Below are 19,800 nucleotides of genomic sequence, written 5' to 3' on the forward strand. Positions count from 1 at the left end.
TTTTATTGAAAAGGGGAATTGTGTTACCAGTGTACTGCATAATGGCCATCAATCTCACCTCTCAAATCTCACCTCATGTCTCCCTCAGTGCACTGGGATAAATCATTTATTTCTCGTTTTTCTTTTTTAGCCCTTTTAGCTTGGACAAGGACTTCATTACACCTGTCTAGAAATGTTTAATGCTACTTGTGTTACGACTGCTTCATTCATTCTCCATGAAGATCTCAGGAAGATCTACTTATTCAGATCATGAATTATATTTTGGTCATTCTCTATTATGGCCCTGTTTATATCCTTAGTTGTTCCTTTTTCTTCTCTGACTAAATTTTTTCTAAATCTCTTTACTCTGTTAATTATTTGCTTTATGTGATTTTGCATTTCCTCTCTTTATCTGAGTAAGCCCCTCCTATTTATACCTGTGCAGGATTTGTATAAGTAATTTGTCATCTTATATTTACTTCTAACTAATTGCTTTTTAATTCTAAGGAAAGTCATTTTTTGCTTTTATTGAATTTATCCTGAAATACAAAATAAACAATTTAAATAAAACCGCATTTGAGGATTTGATTTTACACAATTTCAATTCAAATCAAGTTCAGTTAAGCAACTTTCAAATTGTCTGTTCTAATCAATTCAGATTGTACTTGTTTAGTCTATTCTTGTTTATCCGAAGTTTCTGTGTTTAGTGTTACGGACAGATGGGGGATTAATTTAAACACCCAAATTTCTCCTCCCACGGCCCATCTGTAAACAGAAACTAGTTTTTTGATTTTTGCTTTCCCCCTTTATAAGATTTTAAAATTTAATAAAAATTTAGAGTACCCAATTATTTTTTTCCAATTAAGGGGCAATTTAGCGTGACCAATTCACCTACCCTGCACAGCTTTTTGGGTTGTGGGGTGAGACCTACGTAGACACGGGAGAATGTGCAACCTCCACACGGACAGTGACCCAGAGCCTGGATCAAACCCAGGTCCTCGGCACCGTGAGACAGCAGTGCTAACCACTGCCCCACCGTGCTACCTTTTCCTCTTTATAAGTGATACCGTATGTTCCCCAATCCCTAAATTTGATGTGTGCCAATTCTTTGTGAATAACTTACACAGCAAACTTGAAATAAGATAAAATAAGTGGTTGGTCTAATTCACACACACACAAAAGACAGGAGAAGGCTTTTGCAACATCCGTCCCTTTTGCACTCATACAATGAAAGATGTAAGGAAAAGTTATGGTTTTACGTGAATCCAGAATCAAGAGATCAATAGAAGATTTCTTCTGAGTGTAGGTTGGTTGACAGTCGCAGGCCACCTTTCCAGAAGTGAGACTTCCATGAAGGAGGAAGACACACAGAATTGAATTAGGCTAGAAGACAGTAGCTCCAATGTTCCAGTAGTTCACAATTGTAGTTTTGGGCCACGCAATTGGACCTGGATAGAGCTATTTCTGCTGCTACCCTTTCAAAGGTGATATGGTAGACAGTGCAGGCTATTGGTGTTATTATTTCCTTCAGATGTCAACAGTGGCAAAGATAGTTTCCAACAGCTTAGTTAAAGGAATTCAGACAGCTCAAGTCTCGGTCACATGACATCATAATTTCAGGTAACTAATGAGGGCCCCTGGTTGAAACCCATTATGTTCGGGAGCAGGTAATTGTTGAGACATTAACTCCATCTTGGGAAATTAGAAGTCATAATAGCTATCTTTGGCCATAGCAGGCTTGGAGACACAAACCATCTTCTGCAATGGAGTCCTGCCTCAGAAATGAGAAAAGGTTGATACATTTCTCTGAAATTCCATTGCGTGAGCCACAGAGGCATTAACGCATCTTTTAAAAATAACGAGCTCCCTGTTAATTTCTTGAAGGTTAGAATTACTATGGTTTGAGTCATAGTTAGTCATGGAGAGCCTTGTCTATTTAAAAAAAAAGATCATTTACAGAGTAGCCCTTTGATATCATAGAATTTACATAGAATTTACAGTGCAGAAGGAGGCCATTCGGCCCATCGAGTCTGCACCGGCTCTTGGAAAGAGCACCCTACCCAAGGTCAACACCTCCACCCTATCCCCATAACCCAGTAACCCCACCCAACACTAAGGGCAATTTTGGACACTAAGGGCAATTTCTGATGGCCAATCCACCTAACCTGCACATCTTTGGACTGTGGGAGGAAACCGGAGCACCCGGAGGAAACCCACCCACACACGGGGAGGATGTGCAGACTCCGCACAGACAGTGACCCAAGCCGGAATCGGACTTGGGACCCTGGAGCTGTAAAGCAATTGTGCTATCCACAATGCTACCGTGCTGCCCGTGCTTGGCCAATGTTTATCCCATACCAATATGTAGCTATGTATTTATTTTCTGTCCCATCCCCAACAGCGGCATCAGCATTATTTATAATGGTGTTTCACTTTTCCTTCATTGAAGTTTTGTTAATGCATTTTGGAAGGTCTAATGCAGGTAGGGAATATACAGTGAATGGTAGAACCCTCAAGAGTATTGAAAGTCAGAGAGATCTAGGTGTACAGGTCCACAGGTCACTGAAAGGGGCAACACAGGTGGAGAAGGTAGTCAAGAAGGCATACGGCATGCTTGCCTTCATTGGCCGGGGCATTGAGTATAAGAATTGGCAAGTCATGGTGCAGCTGTATAGAACCTTAGTTAGGCCACACTTGGAGTATAGTGTTCAATTCTGGTCGCCACACTACCAGAAGGATGCGGAGGCTTTAGAGAGGGTGCAGAAGAGATTTACCAGAATGTTTCCTGGTATGGAGGGCATTAGCTGATGAGCGGTTGAATAAACTCGGTTTTTTCTCACTGGAACGACGGAGGTTGAGGGGCGACCTGATAGAGGTCTACAAAATTAAGAGGGGCATAGACAGAGTGGATAGTCAGAGGCTTTTCCCCAGGGTAGACGGGTCAATTACTAGGGGGCATAGGTTTAAGGTGCGAGGGGCAAGGCTTAGAGTAGATGTACGAGGCAAGTTTTTTACACAGAGGGTAGTGGGTGCCTGGAACTCGCTGCCGGAGGAGGTGGTGGAAGCAGGGACGATAGTGACATTTAAGGGGCATCTTGACAAATACATGAATAGGATGGAAATAGCGGGATACCAGGAAGTGTAGAAGATTGTAGTTTAGTCGGGCAGCATGGTCGGCACGGGCTTGGAGGGCCGAAGGGCCTGTTCCTGTGCTGTACTTTTCTTTGTTCTTTGTTATCCCCCATTCAATTTTCTCAAGCTTTTCTCTCATTACTTTGAAGTTGCCTTTTGAAAATTGTGTATCTAATTTGGTATTTGAGCATCAGGCCAGACTTGATCATTTTGAAGTTGATATTGCCCAAATGCAGTATGCTTTTTATTTCCTTTACGTTTGGGCCACTTGGCACTGTGCAGTCAAGATGCAAACTACCTGTTTTTTGGCTTCCTTGAAACATTGGGTCATTAAACAGCCATGCATAGTGACTAAGGTATATTTGGTGGATGGATAAGATTACTTAGGATGATTGGATTGGTTTGGACTTGATTTATTGTCTCATGTACCGAGGTACAGTGAAAAGTATTGTTCTGCGTACAGTCAAGACAAATCATTCCATACATGAAAAAACATAGGACATACATAAATACACAATGTAAATACATAGTCACAGGCATTGGGTGAAGCAAACGGGGTGTACTACTAAGTAGAGAAGATGTGTGAAGAGATAAGTTCAGTCCAGAAGAAGTTTGTTTAGGAGTCTGGAAACAGTGAGGAAGAAGCTGTTTTTGAACCTGTCACTGCGTGTTCTCGGACTTTTGTATCTCCTGCACAATGAAAGAGGTTGGAAGAGAGAATAACCGAGGTAGGAGGGTTCTTTGATTATGTTGCCCGCTTTCCCAAGGCAGCAGGAAGAGATCCAATGAGTCAATGTGGACATGCCAAATTTCCTTAATTTCCTGAGGAAGTATAGGCGCTGTTGTGCTTTCTTGGTCATAGCGTCGACGTGGGTGGACCAGGACAGATTGTTGGTGATGTGCACATTTAGGAATTTGAAGCTGTCAACCATCTCCACCTCAGCACCATTGATGCTGACAGGGGTGTGTACGATTCTTCGCTTCCTGATGTCAATGACCAACTCCTTAGTTTTGCTGAAGTTGAGGGAGAGACTGTTGTTGTTACACCATGCCACTAGGTTCTCCATCTCCCTCCTGTATTCTGACTCATCGTTGTTCGAGATCCAGCCCAACATCAACAAACCTGTAGATGGAGTTGGTGCCAAAGTTTGACACACAGTCATGTGTCCATAGGGAGTATAGTCGGGGGCTAAAGTATGCAGCCTTCCGGGGCCCCAGTATTGAGGACTATCGTGTAGGAGGCGTTGCTTTTTATCTTTACTGATTGCGATCTGTGGGTCAGGAAGTAGAGGATCCAGTTGCATAGGGAGGAGTTAAGTCCCAGGTTTTGGAGTTTTGATATGAGTTTGGCTGGGATTATGGTGTTGATGGCGGAGCTGTAATCAATGAATAGGAATCTGACGTAGGAGTCCTTGTTGTCGAGGTGCTCCAGGGGTGAGTTTAGGGCTAGGGAATCGGCATCGGCTGTGGATCGGTTGTGGCAGTATATGAATTGCAGTGGGTCATGGCTTTCTGGAAGCATGGAATTGATGTGTCTCACAACCAACCTCTCGAAGCACTTCATAATGATCGATGTCAAGGCCACTGGACGGTATGAGCTCAAGTCTGAGAAGACGTTTTTGTTTCAAAGGTGGGAGGACCAATATTTGTGCCAAATTAACACTTAGCTGCCACATGACTGAAGTGGCTAAGCTTTCTAGTTTTAATTTATAACTCAAATGTTTTAACACTTGCGATTGCCTTGTCTCTACTCTTTATTAGCTCCAGGGCTTGGATGCTTATGTGGGAATGGGAAGAACCAAAGGCAGGTGGTTTGTTGGCCACGAAGGACACGGGATCATCAGAAGGTCTCCTTGTGGACTTTGTGGAGAATGAACCTCCCTATTGAGCGGGTGGGAAACGAGTAGCAGGAGTTTAAAACCTGCTGTTTCAACCGGGCCAGCATTCTGTAGGTCCCAGGCTTGAACTTGTGTGTTGTAAGACTCGCCCGTGGCCTTTTCCATTATATAAATAAAAGGATATGGTTAGAAGACTCATTGTGGTGAGATTATTACACTGGTAACAAGGTGCAAAAAGGGTTCTTTTCCAAGCAGCCTTAATTGTTGAGAACAAGAGTCTTCTCTGGTCAGAAAAAATAAGCCTCTCTTCAGTAAATTTGAACCCTATAATGTAAACAGAGAAGACTGGGTCCAATACATAGAGCTCATGTGTTACTTCTTCCAAGCTAAAAATAAGGGAGATGAAAAACAAAAAGTGATCTTACTGTCAGCATGCGGGGCCCCGACATTCTGCACAACTAAAAGGTCTGACCTATCCAGATGCCATGACTAGAAGACTTTTAATGAGTTTGTAGACTTAGTGAAAAGAGCACGATATTCCGAAGCCCTCTATTATACTCCAGAGAAACCGTTTTAACACAGCAGGGAGAACCCCGGAGGAACCTGTCACCGAATTTATAGCCAGATTATAAAAATTGGCAGAACAATGTGAATTCAGACCATCCATGAACAAAATATTGAGTACATTGGTATGTAGAATAAACAACTTGAAAACCCAAATAATTTATTGACAGAACCCAACCTGGATTTTAAAAAAAAACCATCAAAATAGCTCTATCACTCTAAAATGCAGAAAAAGGGCTCAGGTACTACAAAGGGCGTCAGACAGCAATGTCCTACGGTTAGGGAGGGGCCTTCTGTAACAGTGATCATTCTTCAATTGAGTAAGTGAGATGTCAGATAGTCCATTATAATATCAGAGCAGTTCCATACCCCGGTAGTCAATGAAATGCAGTGATGGTCCCAAGAATGCTCAGAAACCTGTTCTGGAATGTTGCAGATGCCAGGCGATCGCCATGGCAAACGGAAGGGGAAAGGCCTGTCACATACGCATCCAGGATGCCAAGAGGAAGTGTTCTCAAATGTGAAAGAGAGCTTGGCAATCATGTTTAGTGTAAAATATGAAGTTCCACTAATACGTCAATGATAGGCGTTTCATAAAGCAACTGACCTCAAGCCCTTATTGTGACTTTTTAAAGAGGACAAGGCAATTCTCTTATTGCCTCTGCCTGGATACACTGTTGGGCCCTGTTACTTGGATCTTATGGATACATTTTTGAGCACCGCCTCAGAACCTTGGATAGCTAACACTGATGCGTTGAGATGCCTCGCTGCCCATAAGCTCGGTTCCTTTACCAGCAATGGAAGAGGTTGCGACCACCCTAAACAGTTCAGAGACTTTGCTGGTGTCCGCAAGGCAAATTAAGGCCTGGACGCAAAAAGATCCAACTCTATTTAAACTGAAGTACATGATCCTGAATGGTGGATTCTGAGGACATGAATCATAGAATCCCTACAGTGCAGAAGGAGGCCATCTGGCCCATTGAGACTGCACCGACCCTTCAAAAGAACACCCTACCTAGGCCCAATATTCCATCTTATTCTTGTAACACCACCCAACCTTTGGACACTAAGGGGCAATTGATCATGGCCAATTCGCCTAACCGGCACATCTTTAGACTGTGGGAGGAAACCTGGTGCACTCGGAGGAAACCCATGCAGACATGTGATTTGTTATGCTCTAAGTGTAGCATAAGCCGCTTCCTTGTGGTGCACTTGACAAAGGAAGGTTCAGACGTGGAGATAACTTCAACACGTTGATTAAACTATTTACACTTCTATTACTCGGGTTCGACACTACTGCTAATCATACTATAGCTACCCAGACTGACTAACCAGTTGCTGCAATCCACGTGGTGGGAGTGATATTGAATCAACCCTGTGTCTCTACTCACTGACTGTCTCCACTGGAAAGAGGCAGATCATGTGTGTGGTGTCCTTTATATATGGGTTGGTGTAATGCCCTCCTGTGGTCGTGTCACTTCTGTGTGTATCGTGAATGTCCATTGGTCATGTCCTATCTAACTGATCTATTGGTTGAGTGTATGATGTCTCTGGTGCTCCCTCTAGTGTCTAGCTAGCCTACATGTATTTACATTAACCCCCCATGTACCCACAGTGATGCACATCACCACAACATGTGGAGGATGTTCAAACTCCACACAGACAGTCATCCAAGGTCGGTTTTGAACCCAGGTCCCTGGCGCTGTGAGGCAGCAGTGCGAACCACTGTGCCACATTGCCGCTTATAGAACCACGCCTCACACAACAACAGGAATTTCCCCAAAGGAACTGTTAATTGGACGATGGCTTTGTTTGAGACTGAGCCTATTCCTATCAAAACTGGAGGGGTGGGTGGAGTCCAAACAAGAAAACCAGAAAAGAAGTTACGTCTCTGCAAGAACAGAAAGAACATTCAAACCAGGCGACCAGGTTTACTTGATGACTTAGGAGACGTTCCCAGGATGGATCTCTGGAATCATATTGAAGAAAACAGAGTCAGTGTCATACAAAGTGAAGGTCCAGCGTAAGCTTGTAAAGGAATACCTGGACCACCTCAGGAGCAGTGAGTCCACCCACGAGTAAGCTCCATTATTGGCCACGGAGGTGGCCGCCGCAAGTACCGGGCAACAACTCTAAGCTGACCCAGCGTCTGTCCCTCCGGATAATTGGAACACTGGCTCTGTGATGGAAGCAGAGGAAGCTCGTGCCCCTGAAGAAAGACCCTGAAGAGGAATCTGCATCAGTAACTCTTGGCCGGCGGTCCCTCTGAAAATGAAGGTCCCCAATTCGGTTCACACCACTATATCTGGTCCCACCTTCAACTGTCCTCAGACTGATAGCCAAGTGGCAGAAGGGACTTTTTTGCAGCAAGGGTACTTGGGAAGAAACATACTTAAGTGGGGAGGGATGTTGTGGTGGCCATGGAAGATCGTCGATAGCTCTCCCCTGTGGGCTTTGTGGAGTATGAATTTCCTATTGAGCAGGTGGAAGCTCGCCCATTGCGAAACGAGCAGCGGGAGTTTAAAACCCGTGCCGGTATGCTGCAGGTCCCCGGGCTTGGACTTGTGTTCTGTAAGCCTCGGCTGTGGCCTTCTCTGTTTTGTAAATAAAAGGCTATGGTGTTGGAATCCTGGCCTTGGTGAGATTATTACAGCAGGACTTATTGCTTGACCGGAACACAGAACGGTAGTTTCATAATCACCGACAAAGTGATCTGGAAGATAGCTCTGCATTCTGTTGGTTTTGTTGATTGAGCTGCAGGTAATTAAGTTAAAACCATGGGTTAATTATTTTTGCTCCCCACCACGCACTCCTAAAAATGTGCGTAATTGCAAATGATTTCTTTTAATTTTGAGCATAGCAGTTCAGCATTCATTAGCTGAGACTGCACCAGAGAAGCAATTTTTCAAGAGGTACAGTTAAAAACCTGTTAAAGCCTTTATGTAAACTAAATATCACTAATTTCATTCCCTTAGTCTTTTGGTCCAAGGTTTCAACCTGCAATAGTAGATACTTGGCATTAAGCCAAAAAAAATAGAAGAGATGACTGAAAGCCGTCTCAAAAAAAGTGGGTTTTCAGGAGGTCTCAATTAACAGGCAGGAGGTGGAACGGTGAAATGGTTTAGAGAGGCACTGGCTACAGTTGATGAGGGAAAGTTCAAAAGTTGAATCCCCCTCTGGTCTCAGGGAAAACCCAACCTGCACACTTTTGTGGTTCTCAACCCATGTGTACCCACTCGCCACTTTTCTCTTACTCTGGGGTCGAGTTTGCAGTGTTGTTTGTGAGCCGTGCTGGAGTACGTGAGGAGTCTGGGTGCAGAGGCAGGCCTGATAGAAGGTCTGCCTCAGTTCTCCAACACAGTATCCGAGCTACCAACAGTGTTTAAAGGTTTGCTAAACATTGTCCATCAGCTCTATCACCCTCCCACACACCTCTCATTCCAGCCCGTATCCTCCTCAGATCAGCATGCAATCTCTGCCCCTACCCCACTAAGATCATCCATGTCATCTCTTATGTCCTCCATGTAACCTCCATTGTCATTTGCCCAGTATAAACTATGTAGAGTCCTTAGATTTTTACATTCTTTGGGGAACAAATAAACTGCTTCCCATTTAATAAATGTCTCCACATCCACATCAGTGCTCCTCAGACAATAAAATAGGATGGTGTGGTTGAATATGTCAAAGACTGCAGAATTTGGGCAGGATGAGGAGGGATATATCATGGTTACATAGGATGTTATTTGTGACCTTGGTTCAGATTGTGCCTGATTGCAGATACCTGATGGGAGAGATTGAATTATGGAGTTGCAAGGTTGGGCTTGGGGGGTGGGGGGAACACTTTCAAGAACTTTGGAGTTGAACGGTAGAGGGGTACTTGAGGGGAGGGAACTATGTAGAATGCCAGTTAGCATGGTGGCCTGGGAAGGAAGGTGGGTGCTCATCAATTTTAGTGGAAATGGTGTCAAGAGAACACAAAGTGGGACTTTGAACAAGATGAGTTCGGAGAGGAAATGGGGAAATAGATGAGAAATTAGAAAATCATTGGTATTTAGGAGTAGTCTTGCAGAAGTTTGGCTTTGTTGATCTGGGGAAGCGGAAGCTGAAAAGATGATCTCAATCTTAGTGACAAAGATGTTTGTGAGAGGTCGTGTGTCCTAGTTTTACTTCAGCTGTGTGACGTTGGGTGTGTTACATCTTGTTCATTTTCTTTTTTAAATATAGGCACCTGTTGCATAAGGGAATAAAAACTTTGGAAGATCAGCTATTGAGTTAACAGAGGAAACTTTGGATCCTGTGCTTTTGAAGTAAGTACAGTTTTAAAAAAAATCTTGCTCTGAATGTGGGCTTTGCTGGCAAGGCTCGAGGCTAGCATTTATGTATGACATTTTCAGAAAGTATTCTTTAATTCATCCCCCCCCCCCAAAAATAAAAAATTTGAACGAAGCAAAAGGTCAAGATACTCGAGAAATTTACTTTGGTATTTTAATCCTCTTATCCGCACAATTGACTCATACCTTTTAAAAGCTGCACATTTGGATTTGGATTCCAGTGATGTTGTTGAATGCTGCAGTCTCCTAAATTGTTAGATGTATTACTGCATTAGATGTATGATGTTATATTAAGAGGTTTCAAGGCCAAAGCTATCAGACTCATTTCATTTGGTATTGTGCTGCCATCCTAGATGTTTAAACCAATCATAATCAAAAAAGAAAGTGGGTGCGTGCAGAGGAAGTCGAGGAGATGGAACATAAATTTGCAGTAGAGCAATAAAGTAGAAATTTATAACTTATGCAAAATTTTCATTGAATAATAATTAATATACTGAGATGCGACCAAGAATTCACTCAAAGACTCATAGATAGATAGATAGATAGAATTTACAATGCAGAAGGAGGCCATTCGGCCCATTGAGTCTGCACCGGCTCCTGGAAAGAGCACCCTACCCAAGGTCAACACCTCCACCATATCCCCATAACCCAGTAACCCCACCCAACACTAAGGGCAATTTTGGACACTAAGGGCAATTTATCATGGCCAATCCACCTAACCTGCACATCTTTGGACTGTGGGAGGAAACCGGAGCACCCGGAGGAAACCCACGCACACACGGGGAGAACGTGCAGACTCCGCACAGACAGTGACCCAAGCCGGAATCGAACCTGGGACCCTGGAGCTGTGAAGCAATTGCGCTATCCACAATGCTACCGTGCCGCCCGTGTCGGAGTAAAACAGTGGTTTTAATTAACTATCAACTTTACCTGCCTGCGACTGGTACATACTGAGGACAGTCCCACAGGCCAGCTACTCTTATACTCCTTCAAAGGGGCGGAGCCATGGGCTGAGCCCGTACATGCTCCAACATCCTCCAACATCTCCCCCTGTGGGTGAAGCCATACAATGGCCCACAGGGTTAATAACATAGAACATAACTGGTGAATTAACTGTATTTACAAACATAGAACATAACTGGTGAATTAACTGTATTTACATTCACCACATTCACCCCCTGTAAAAAATAAAGTCCGGAGGGGGTGATGGGTCACAAGTTCAGCCGGTCCGGCGCCTGGATCGTGCACTGCGACTGCCGAAGCACTGGTGTTGCAGCCGCTTCAGGTGGCTGGGGAAGTGGGTCCGGTGCAGCCCCAGGAGTGGACACCGGGAGTGCCTCTTCCTGAGCTTCATTTTGCGGACTGGTGTGCCGGGTGGAAGGGAACGTGGGAGCCAAATGGGCGTGGGGGCGCTGGGCATGGGAGAAAGAGCGGGGTACAGCACGGGGGGGTACTGTTGATGTAGTGGTGGCGGAGCCTGCGGGCGCAAGGTCTCGGAGGGAGACAGTATCCTGTCGACCATCGGGGTGCTCAACATATGCGTAGTGCAGGTTTGAGTGCAGGAGCTTGACCCTCTCTACCAGGGGTTCGGACTTATGGGTCCGAATGTGTTTCTGGAGGAGAACCGGGCCTGGTGTCATCAGCCAGGGTGGGAGCGAGGCCCCTGAGGTAGTCCCACTAGGGAAAATAAACAAGCGGTCATGAGGAGTCTGGTTTGTGGCCGGGCAAAGAAGGGACCTAATAGCATGGAGCGCATCGGGGAGGACTTCCTGCCAGTGTGAAACTGGGAGATTCCTGGACCGTAGGGTCAGTAGGACGGTCTTCCAGACTGTCGCGTTCTCCCTCTCCACCTGTCCGTTTCCCCGGGGGTTGTAACTGGTCGTCCTGCTCGAGGCGATGCCTTTACTGAGCAGGTACTGACGCAGTTCGTCGTTCATGAACGACGAGCCCCTGTCGCTGTGGACGTAGTTGGGGAAACCAAACAGGGTGAAGACACAGTGCAGGGCTCTGATAACAGTGGGGGTGGTCATATCGGGGCATGGGATGGCAAACGGGAAACTGGAGAATTATTGCGATTATTCGAGGTGAGGGGCCCTTTGAAATCGATACTGAGACGTTCAAAGGGTCGGGACGCCTTCACCAGGTGGGCCTTACCTGGTCGATAGAAGTGTGGTTTACAGTCCGCACAGATTTGGCAGTCCCTGGTTACAGCTTGAACCTTCTCGGTGGAGTAGGGCAGGTTGCGGGCCTTGATGTAATGGGCGAGCCGGGTGACCCCCGGGTGGCAGAGGTCGTCGTGGATAGCCCGTAGTCAGTCCTCTTGCGCACTGGCGCATGTGCCGCGGGACAGGGCATCTGGGGACTCATTGAGCTTCCCAGGACAATATACTATATCGTAATTATAGGTGGAGAGTTCGATTCTCCACATCAAGATCTTATCGTTCTTGATTTTGCCCCGCTGCGTATTGTCGAACATGAAGGCTACAGATCATTGGTTGGTGACAAGGGTAAACCTCCTACCAGCGAGGTAGTGCCTCCAGTGCTGCACGGCTTCCACAATGGCTTGAGCCTCTTTTTTGACCGAGGCGTGTCGAAGTTCAGAGGCCGTGAGGGTGCCTGAAAAAAACGCAACCGGTCTGCCTGCTTGATTGAGAGTGGTGGCGAGAGCGACCTCTGATGCGTCGCTCTCCACCTGAAAGGGTACGGACTCGTCCACCGCGTGCATCGCGGCTTTGGCGATGTCCTCTTGCTGCAGTTGAAGGCCTAGCGGGCCTCAGCTGCTAGAGGGAAAAGGGTGGCCTTAAATAGTGGGTGGGCTTTGTCCGCATACTGGGGGACCCACTGGGCATAGTAGGAAAAAAAATCCAAGGCACCTCTTGAGGGCCTTGGGACAGTGAGGGAGAGGGAGTTGCAGGAGGGGGCACAGACGGTCAGGGTCGGGCCCTAGGACTCCGTTTTCCATGACGTGGCCGAGGATGGCTAGCCTGGTGGTGCGGAAAATGCATTTCTCCTTATTATAGGTGAGATTAAGTTTTTGGGTGGTTTGGAGAAATCGGTGGAGGTTGGCGTCGTGGGCCTGCTGATCATGGCCGCAGATGGTGACGTTGTCCAAGGATGGAAACGTGGCACACGGCCCGTACTGGTCCATCATTGGTCCACTGCTCGTTGGAACACCGAAACCCCGCTGGTGACGGCAAATGGGACCCGGAGGAAATGAAAAAGGCGGCCGTCTGCCTCAAGTGCCGTGTAGTGGTGATCCTCCGGACGGATTGGGAGCTAGTGGTATGCAGACTTCAGATCCACCGTGGAGAACACGCAGTAGCGCGCGATCTGATTGACCATGTTTGCAATCCGGGAAAGGGGGTACGCATCAAGTTGTGTAAACCGGTTAATGGTCTGGCTGTAATCAACCACCTTCCGGAGCTTCTCCCCGGTCTTGTCGACCACCCCTGAGCTCTCCAGGGACTATTGCTGCCCTCTATGACTCCTTCCCGCAAGAGACGCAGGACCTCAGATCTAATAAATATTCTGTCCTGCATGCTTTATCGCCTGCTGCGAGTGGCTACTGGCTTACAATCAGCGGTGAGATTAGCGAAGAGAGAAGGAGGGTCGACTTTCAGAGTGGCTAGGCTGCACATAGTGAGTGGGGGCAGGGGTCCGCCAAAGCTAAGCGTCAGGCTCTTGAGATTACATTGAAAATCAAGCCCTAAATGGAGGGGGGGCGCAGAGGTCTGGGAGCACGTACAGCTGGAAATTAGTGTACTCAGCGCCCTGTACCGCTAAGGTTACCGTAGTGCACCCTCGGATTTGTACCGAGTGCGACCCGGAGGCGAGGAAAATTGTTTGTTGCGCCGGGAATATCGGGAGCGATCAGCGGCTTACCAGATCCGGGTGGATGAAACACTTGGTGCTCCCGGAGTCGAACAGCCAAGGTGTCTCCTACCCGTTAACCCGGACGGCCATTATTGAGCTCTTGAGGTGCTTGGGTCGCGACTGGTCCAAGGTGACTGCGCTGAGTTGAGGGTAACCGGCGGCGTGGTCGGCTGTGCTGGGGCGCCCCCCCGGTGACTGTCCGAGCAGGTCGTACGCGTCGAGCGGAGTAGCCGATGGCGGCCCCCGTAGCTCAAGCGTGGCGGGCATCGCGGAAGATGGCGGCCCCCATGGATCGCACGTGGCCGGCCGCGTGGGGGAGGATGGCCAAAATGGCGGCCCCCGTGAGTCGCACGTGCTGTGCGGAGTCGGCAGGCACGCTGCCACATTGCGAGGTCTGCGGGCCTGAGAGTTGGTAGTCCAGGTCTGAGAGTTCGCGTGCTTAGGCTTGGCGAGGCAGACCTTGGCGAAGTGGTCTTTTTGGCCGCAAATGTTGCAGTGCGCGTTGCGGGCCGGGCAGTGCTGTCGAGGGTGCTGAGGCTGGCCGCAAAAATAACAAGGCAACGCCCCATGATGAGCAGGTGGGCACGCAGCACAGGCCTGGGGTAGTCTCTGGTCGGGAGCCCACGAGGGGGTCGAGTGTTCGGCCGGAAATGCAGTGAGGCTCTGGAAAGCAACCTCCAGTGAAGTCGCCAGTTTCACCGTCTCGTCCAGGTCCTGGGCCCCTTTCTCGAGCAGTCGCTGCCGCACGTAATTTGATCTGACCCCCGCAACGTAGACGTCTCGGACGGCAAGCTCCATGTGCTGAGTGGCCGTAACGGCCTGATAGTTGCAGTTGCGTGTGAGGGCTTTGAGGTCGCGCAGATGGTCGTCGAGTGACTCCCCGGGGCGCTGCCGTCGAGTAATGAGAATATGTCGCGCATCGACGTCGTTCACAGGCCGCACGTAGATGCGCTCGAGAATTGCGAGAGCGGCGGTATATGAGGTGGCCTCTTTGAGTTGCACAGAAATGCGGTGATTCACCCTTGCGTGGAGGAGACTCAATTTTTGTTCGTCTGTGACGGATGGCGTCGACGACGTGGCAAGGTAGGCCTTGAAACACCGCAGCCAGTGTGAAAATATTTCCTTCTCCTCCGCGGCCTGTGGAACGAGCTCCAGTCTGTCAGGTTTGAGGGTTGACTCCCTAATGGTTTTTGTTCAGATAGTTAATTAAATTGACGCGACCATCAATTCACTCAAGGACTCGTGTTGGAGTAAAACAATGGTTTTAATTAACTATTAACTTTGTCTGCCTGCGACTGGTACATACTGAGGACAGTCCCACAGGCCAGCTACTCTTATACTCCTTCAAAGGGGCGGAGCCATGGGCTGAGCCCGTAGATGCTCCAACATCCTCCAACATCTCCCCTTGTGGGTGAAGCCATACAATGGCCCACAGATAAAACCCATAGGGTTAATAACATAGAACATAACTGGTGAATTCACTGTATTTCCAAACATAGAACATAACTGGTGAATTAACTGTATTTACATTCACCACAGATACCAAATAAAATGTCCCCACCTGTAGCTCACATAACCCCACCCTCCCCATAATACAGAAGACGTGCACTTGCATTCCATCAAACAAGTCAGATTGACAGGTAGAGGCTTGAATTTATCTTTATTATTGAGCTGTGGCTGAAAGAAAGGTAAATTGGGAGCATTTCCTGGTTGCAGAGTTTTCAGATGAGATTTTTGGTGGGGGGGGTTGGAGGTTAAAAAAAGAAAGGAAGATGACAGTATTGAATAAAGAGACAATTGTAGTTATGAGGAGGGGTGATTTGGCAGAGCGATCATCAAATGAGGATGTACGGTTTGAACGAAAGAACAAAAAGGAACAATCACAATTCTGGGGGTGCACTATAACTCCCCAGTCAGACAAAGATAGATGAGCCAATATTTCGGCCGATCTCTGAGGAGTACAAAAACAATAAGACAGTACTAGTGGGATATTTCAAATGCCCTCATGTGAACTAGGATAGGATTATTGTGAAAGACACACATAGGGAGCAGATTTCTTAAAATGCATGTGCATTAACCTTTATTAGCTAATGCATAAAGGCCCAGTAAAAAAGGCGGCGGATCTGGATTTAGTTTTAGGGAATGAAGCTGAGTGGGTGGTGGTGCGGCATTGTTTGAGGAGCACTTTGGTGGAAGTGATCATAATTCAGTTAGAACATAGAACATAGAAAAATACAGCACAGAACAGGCCCTTCGGCCCACGATGTTGTGCAGAACCTTTGTCCGAGATTAATCATAGATTATCATAGAATTTACAGTGCAGAAGGAGGCCACCCAGCCCATCGAGTCTGCACCGGCTCCTGGAAAGAGCGCCCTACCCAAGGTCAACACCTCCACCCTATCCCCACAACCCAGCAACCCCACCCAACACGAAGGGCAATTTTGGACACTAACGGCAATTTATCACGGCCAATCCACCTAACCTGCACATCTTTGGACTGTGGGAGGAAACCGGAGCACCCGGAGGAAACCCACGCACACACAGGGAGGACGTGCAGACTCTGCACAGACAGTGACCCAAGCCGGAATCGAACCTGGGAGCCTGGAGCTGTGAAGCAATTGTGCTATCCACAATGCTACCGTGCTGCCCTTAAGACCAAATTAATCTACACTATATCATTCTACCATAATCCATGTACCTATCCAATAGCTGCTTGAAGGTCCCTAATGTTTCCGACTCAACTACTTCCACAGGCAGTGCATTCCATGCCCCCACTACTCTCTGTGTAAAGAACCTACCTCTGACATCCCCCCTATATCTTCCACCATTCACCTTAAATTTATGTCCCCTTGTAATGGTTTGTTCCACCCGGGGAAAAAGTCTCTGACTGTCTACTCTATCTATTCCCCTGATCATCTTATAAACCTCTATCAAGTCGCCCCTCATCCTTCTCCGTTCTAATGAGAAAAGGCCTAGCACCCTCAACCTTTCCTCGTAAGACCTACTCTCCATTCCAGGCAACAGCCTGGTAATCTCTTTTGCACCTTTTCCAAAGCTGCCACATCCTTCCTAAAATGAGGCGACCAGAACTGTACACAGTACTCCAAATGTGGCCGTACCAAAGTTTTGTACAGCTGCATCATCACCTCACGGCTCGTAAATTCAATCCCTCTGTTAATGAACGCTAGCTCACCATAGGCCTTCTTCACTGCTCTATCCACTTGAGTGGCAACTTTCAAAGATGTATGAACATAGACCCCAAGATCTCTCTGCTCCTCCACATTGCCAAGAACTCTACCGTTCACCCTGTATTCCGCATTCATATTTGTCCTTCCAAAATGGACAACCTCCATTTCAGGATTAAACTCCATCTGCCACTTCTCATCCAGCTCTGCATCCTATCTATGTCTCTTTGCAGCTGACAACAGCCCTCCTCACTATCCACAACTCCACCAATCTTAATATTGTCTGCAAATTTACTGACCCACCCTTCAACTCCCTCATCTAAGTCATTAATGAAAATCACAAACAGCAAGGACCCAGAACTGATCCCTGCGGTACACCACTGGTAACTGGGCTCCAGGCTGAATATTTGCCATCCACCACCATTCTCTGACTCCTGTCGGTTAGCCAGTTTGTTATCCAACTGGCCAAATTTTCCACTGTCCCATGCCTCCTTACTTTCTGCATAAGCCTACCATGGGGAACCTTATCAAATGCCTTACTAAAATCCATGTACACTACATCCACTGCTTTACCTTCATCCACATGCTTGGTCACCTCCTCAAAGAATTCAATAAGACTTGTAAGGCAAGACCTACCCCTCACAAATCCGTGCTGACTATCCCTAATCAAGCAGTGTCTTTCCAGATGCTCAGAAATCCTATCCTTCAGTACCCTTTCCATTACTTTGCCTACCACCGAAGTAAGACTAACTGGCCTGTAATTCCCAGGGTTATCCCTAGTCCCCTTTTTGAACAGGGGCACGACATTCGCCACTCTCCAAACCCCTGGTACCACCCCTGTTGACAGTGAGGATGAAAAGATCATTACCAACGGCTCTGCAATTTCATCTCTTGCTTCCCATAGAATCCTTGGATATATCCTGTCAGGCCCGGGGGACTTGTCTATCCTCAAGTTTTTCCAAATGCCCAACACACCTTCCTTCCTAACAAGTATTTCCTCGAGCTTACCAATCTGTTTCACACTGTCCTCTCCAACAATATGGCCCCTCTCATTTGTAAATACAGAAGAAAAGTACTCGTTCAAGACCTCTCCTGTCTCTTCAGACTCAATACACAATCTCCCGCTACTGTCCTTGATCGGACCTACCCTCGCTCTAGTCATTCTCATATTTCTCAAATATGTGTAAAAGGCCTTGGGGTTTCCCTTGATCCTACCCGCCAAAGATTGTTCATGCCCTCTCTTAGCTCTCCTAATCCCTTTCTTCAGTTCACTCCTGGCTATCTTGTACCCCTCCAGCGCCCTGTCTGAACCTTGTGTCCTCAACCTTACATAAGTCTCCTTCCTCTTAACAAGACATTCAACCTCTCTTATCAACCATGGTTCCCTCACTCGACCATTTCTTCCCTGCCTGACAGGGACATACATATCAAGGACACGTAGTACCTGTTCCTTGAACAATTTCCACATTTCTATTGTGTCCTTCCCTGACACCCTATGTTCCCAACTCATGCACTTCAATTCTTGTCTGACAACATCGTATTTACCCTTCCCCCAATTTTAAACCTTGACCTGTTGCACGCACCTACCCCTCTCCATTACTAAAGTGAAAGTCACAGAATTGTGGTCACTATCTCCAAAATGCTCCCCCACTAACAAATCAATCACTTGCCCTGGTTCATTACCAAGTACCAAATCCAATATGGCCTCCCCTCTGGTCGGACAGTCTACATACTGTGTTAGAAAAGCTTCCTGGACACACTGCACAAATATCACCCCATCCAAACTATTTGATCTAAAGAGTTTCCACTCAATGTTTGGGAAGTTGAAGTCACGCATGACTACTACCCTGTGACTTCTGCACCTTTCCAAAATCTGTTTCCCAGTCTGTTCCTCCACATCTCTGCTACTATTGGGGGGCCTATAGAAAACTCCTAACAAGGTGACTGCTCCTTTCCTATTTCTGACTTCAACCCATACTACTTCAGTAGGCTGATACTCCTCGAACTGCCTTTCTGCAGCTGTTATACTATCTCTAATTAACAATGCCACCCCGCACCTCTTTTACAACCCTCCCTAATCTTATTGAAACATCTATAACCAGGGACGTCCAACAACCATTTCTGCCCCTCTTCCATCCACGTTTCCGTGATGGCCACTACATCGTAGTCCCAAGTACCAATCGCCGTGTAGATGGGCTTTAGAGTGGTTTCACAGGTCGGCGCAACATCGAGGGCCGAAGGGCCTGTACTGCGCTGTAATGTTCTATGCCTTACGTTCACCCACCTTATTCCTGATGCTTCTTGCGTTGAAGTATACACACTTCAACCCCTCTCCGTGCCTGCAAGTACTCTCCTTTGTCAGTGTTCCCTTCCCCACTGCCTCACTACACGCTTTGGCGTCCTGAATTTTGGCTACCTTAGTTGCTGGACTACAAATCCGGTTCCCATTCCCCTGCGAAATTAGTTTAAACCCTCCCGAAGAGTACTAGAAAACCTCCCTCCCAGGATATTGGTGCCCCTCTAGTTCAGATGCAACCCGTCCTGCTTGTACACGTCCCAGCTTCCCCAGAATGTGCTCCAATTATCCAAATACCTGAAGCCCTCCCTCCTACACCATACCTGCAGCCACGTGTTCAACTGCACTCTCTCCCTATTCCTAGCCTCGCTATCACGTGGCACTGGCACGTGATTTAGTGTAGTTGTGTAAAAGTAGAAAGATAGACCAAGCATAAATGTTCTCAATTGAGGAAGAACTCATTTTAGTCAACTGAAATATGATTTAGCTAAGGTCGACTGGAAAGAACTATGTAAAGGCAAATCAGTGCCAGATCATTAGGATGTTTTCAAATAAACAATAGTGATTTCAGAGCAAGCATGTTCCTTTAAAGAAAATACGT

The 19,800-nt window shown here is 47.0% G+C and overlaps 1 protein-coding gene across 25 annotated transcripts in view; it reads left to right on the top strand.

The window, feature by feature from the left end:
• The window catches only part of map2 (microtubule-associated protein 2), a 448,598-nt gene that overhangs the window by 49,619 nt on the left and 379,179 nt on the right, over positions 1 to 19,800 (top strand). For 24 of the 25 annotated variants that reach the window (XM_072480099.1, XM_072480193.1, XM_072480089.1 and 21 more), the window contains exon 2: positions 9,738 to 9,820. The exons of the other annotated variant lie outside the window; for it this stretch is intronic. The gene's annotated coding sequence lies outside the window, so the exon portion shown is untranslated. The remainder of the gene's footprint in view (positions 1 to 9,737; positions 9,821 to 19,800) is intronic. 25 annotated transcript variants of the gene reach the window in all.

Source organism: Scyliorhinus torazame, chromosome 2 (genome assembly GCF_047496885.1).
Source record: "Scyliorhinus torazame isolate Kashiwa2021f chromosome 2, sScyTor2.1, whole genome shotgun sequence".
NCBI classification, from domain to species: domain Eukaryota; kingdom Metazoa; phylum Chordata; class Chondrichthyes; order Carcharhiniformes; family Scyliorhinidae; genus Scyliorhinus; species Scyliorhinus torazame.